Raw genomic sequence first — 4289 nt, 5'->3', positions numbered from 1 at the left:
CTCAAAAGCACAGGCAACAACACCAAGTATAGACAAATGGCATCAAGTCAAACTACAAAACTTCTGCACAGGAAAAGAAACAATGAAATGATGAGACAGCCTACAGAATGAGAGAAAACATTTGCAAACTACATCTGGCCAGGGATTAAATAACTGTTAATAAGAGACTCAAACAGCTCACAAGCATAATTAACAATTTTAAAATAAAGCTCCACAAAGAAGTCTGCTAAAATCCTTTTCTGTCTTCTCATCTCCCAGCAGGTCAAGAAATTCATATTGCAATACAAAGGGAGCCAAACACAAGGGAGGAGTGTCTTCATTTCACAGAAGTTTATGATAAGTTAAATCCATGCATTAAATAAAGCATTTCTAAAAAGTAATTGTCATTAACCTAAAATTTGTAAATCTTTTCATTTATAAAAATTAATTTTATTTCAACTGAATCTAATATTTCGATTATTATATAAAATCTATATACTATTACCCTTTGGGAATGAGGCAGGATATAAAGATAATAAAATTTGGGTCATACTTGTAATTAGTTATTCATTTGCACTTAAAAAAATCTTCACACATCTTAAGCTCTGCCAAAGAATTTTTGCAAGTATATCAAAGAGCCACAATATGACATTAGGTAGGGATGCAAATTAATTTTCAGCCATGTGGAGCCATTAAGAATGAGAATGAACATGCCATAGAGAATAAAGGGCAATTAAAAACACTTATAGGTTTTTTTTAATCTTTGCAAAGCAAGCTATAACATTTTATCATCATAAAACAGCTAGTCTTCATAATATTTAAATACTCACATAAGAATTAGAGAGAATACCTTAAATAAAAAGAAAATAATTCCCTAGAGTTACTGTGGATGGCTTTATCATTTTCAAAATACTTTTTCTGATCGATCTTTTGAGTTAGAAAACAATCCTTTACCCAGAAGAGGTATTTGGATCCTCAATTTGTAATGTTTAGAACCATTTGATGAAAAGTCCAAAATCACACAGAAAGGTAAAGAAAGAGAATAATACTCAGGTGTCCTGATTTCAAATCACACACTGCATTCTGTGAGGCAATGGATATAACAATGTGCCTGCACTCACATACTAGCTGTAAACACATGTTAGCGTGTTATAAGGCTCTCCTTATAACTTACACCTAAAATAGGCAAGAAAATGTAAAATTGTACCAAAAATTACATTTGGAGCTGCTTACTATATAAAACTGTAACACTCACAAAGTCAAACTTCATTTTGCTATATATACATTTATTACATTATTATGTCTTTATACATCTCAGTGTCACTATTAGACCATAAATTCCTTCGGATAAAGGATCATATATTAAATATATTTTTTATACTCAAAGAACTTAACAAAATATCTTGCACATAATACATATGCAATACATAGGATAAATTCAAACATACCTATATAACCACAACATAACTATATACCACAGACCTTTAAAAATAAAACAAATTTTTCTATTTTTTTTGCTTTTTAAATTTATTTATTTGTTTTAATTTAATTTTTTAAATTTTTTTCAGAAGGAAGAAAAGTTTATATTTCCATTTTAAAAAACAAACAAGAAAAATATTTTAACAAATTGCTCAACCTATCAACAATTCAAAAGAAAGTAAAATGTTAAAATTGGGAAAACAACGCTTAGTAAAAAGAAATCAAGGGAACCAGCAGTTAGTGTAATGACTATGTTGCTGGACTCCCATGTAGTCGACCACAGTTCGCGTCCCGGACCCGGTGGCTTAGAACTCACGCCAGGTGCGTGTGCGTGCGTGCCCAAGATCCCGAGAGGAGAATGGAGAAGGGATTGCAGTGTGACTATCCCCCCTGGGGGGGGTGATTTCTCGCTTTCTGTCTCTATGTCTCTCTCTGTCTGTCTGGCGAGCTCACGCGCCCTATAGCGAAAAAACCTCTCCAAAAAAAAGAAAGAAAGAAAGAAAGAAATCAGTAATATTTTACTCAAAAGTCATAAAATTCTATTTCGCTAGTTCAGTCTTATGTTCAAACTCTCTCCAGTTGAATATGCAGAGTTACTGTTGACCAGTCCTTCCGTTTAAATCCTGGGAGTTAACATTCAACATTGTTATTGATATTTTTTGTCCCTAGCATTAAATTGGTCATTTTCTTGGTTGCCTTTTGTTCTCTTATTTCTGCTTGTGTCTTTAGTTTTCCTGGTCGAGTACTCCTTTCAGAACTTCTTGAAGAGTGGGTCTGCTACTGGCAAATTCTTTCAGGTCTTATTTATCTGAGAATATTTTTATCCTTCTTCCCATATGAAGGATAATCTTGTCAGGTATAGTATTCTTAGTTGAAACTGTTTTTCACTTAACACTTTGAATATATGTTCTTATTCTTTCCTTGCTCACATTGTTTCTGATGAGAGGTCTGAATCTAGCCTGATGGGATAACCTTTATAAGTAACCAGACATTTCTCTCTTGCCAATTTTAGTATCTTGTCTTTTTCTGTAGATTTGACCAGTCTGGCTATGATGTGCCTTAGAGATCTTTCTGGGTTGATTCGATTAGGGGTTCTTTGCATTTCTTGGGTCTGGATATTTGAATGTTCTAGATTTGGAATGTTTTCTTCCAAGATGTCATGGAATAGATCATCAATGCACTTAGTTTCTTCACCTTCCGGATACCGATTATCCAGATATTTGGGCACTTAATGATGTCTAGTATTCCTCGTATAGTATTCTCATTTGGGGGGGTTATTTTCTCAATTTTTTTTGTTGTTTTTGGTTTTGTTTTTTTTTTTAGATCAGAGGTTTTGCCTTCAACATCTGAGATTGAATTATCTGCATGGACTAATCTGTTTTTAATACTTTCGAGGGAGGTTTTGATTTCCTGATGATAGCCTTCATCTATAATAGCTCCATTTGATTATTTTTTATGGTGTGTATTTCCTCTTTCAGATCATGAAAGAACTTCAATACCTCTTGGAACTCATTGTCTCATTTATCCTGCATCTTCTGGAGTATCTCTCAGCTCTGGCATCTTGTTTAGTTTTGTCACTATGAATATTCTGAAGTCTCTTTCAGATACTTCCATGAATTCTACTATACTGTCTGTGGATGATGAAGGATTGTTCTTCTCTCTTAGGGGAGAAATATTTTCTTGGTTTCTCATGTTTCTTGTGCCTCTGCAATTGTTTCTGATCATTCTGTGACAAAAGTTCTCCTCCACAGTGCTTCGCAATGTGGTAACAACAGTAAGATTAGGAGTTCAGATTTATAAAAAGAAATTTCTTCATTAAGGCAGAAGGTTCAATAAGCATTGAGTATTTCAATGACTCTAAAAGTATTCAAATTCGGGAACCAGCAGTTAGCGTAATGGCTATGTCGCTGGATTCCCACATAGTCGACCACGGTTCGCGCATCCTGGACCCGGTGGCTTAAAATTCACACGGGGCACATGTGCGTGCATGCCCAAGATCCCAAGAGGAGAATGGAGGAGAAGGGATTGCGGTATGACCATCCCCCCTGGGGGCTGATTTCTCACTTTCTGTCTCTATGTCTCTCTTTGTCTGTCTGGCGAGCGCATGCGACCTATAGCAAAAAAAAAAAAGTATTCAAATTCTTGGCTACTGTGCACCTAGGTCTATCTAGACATTAAGTGTGTGGAGAGTGAGGCTGAGAGTAAGAAAGTAAGGTTTTGAAATACAAGCAAAAAGAAAAAAAAAATAACTAGAAAAATACTACCCAAAAAGAGTAAAAAATTAACACACCAGGACACACCTCCACTTTAAAATGGCTTCTGAAATTAACAAGTGAAAGAAAAGGCCCAAGGTGAGGAGAGGTACTTAAAAAAAATTTTTTTTTAGTTAAAAAATTTAAAGAAAGAGAGAGCGTGAGACAGACGACCAAAGAGAAGCAGAGGTCGCCCTACTTTATCTGAATATTTTAGGAGTCTAGGAGATGGATTTAGAGCATAGCTTTTCTGAACACACCAGGACACATCTCAGCTTTAAAATGCCTTCTGAAATTAACAAGACAAAGAAAAGGCCCAAGGTGAGGTGCTTGAAAAATAAAAACTAAATAAAAAATAAATAAGTAAAAATTTAAAGAGAGAGAGAATGTGAGACAGCCAGCCAGCCAGAAACAAAGAGAAGCCAAATTTTTCTATTTTTACAAAGTAGTCAACTGAGGTAAAGCACCTGTGTAAGTTAATCAAGATAAGTGAGAGTGGGAACCAGCAGTTAGCTTAATGGCTATGTCGCTGGACTCCCACGTAGTCGACCGCAGTTCACGTCCCGGACCGGGTGGCTT

The sequence above is a fragment of the Tupaia chinensis genome, unplaced genomic scaffold (assembly GCF_000334495.1).
Source record: "Tupaia chinensis unplaced genomic scaffold, TupChi_1.0 Scaffold000350_1, whole genome shotgun sequence".
Lineage (NCBI taxonomy): Eukaryota > Metazoa > Chordata > Mammalia > Scandentia > Tupaiidae > Tupaia > Tupaia belangeri.
This window is presented reverse-complemented; position numbering follows the sequence as displayed.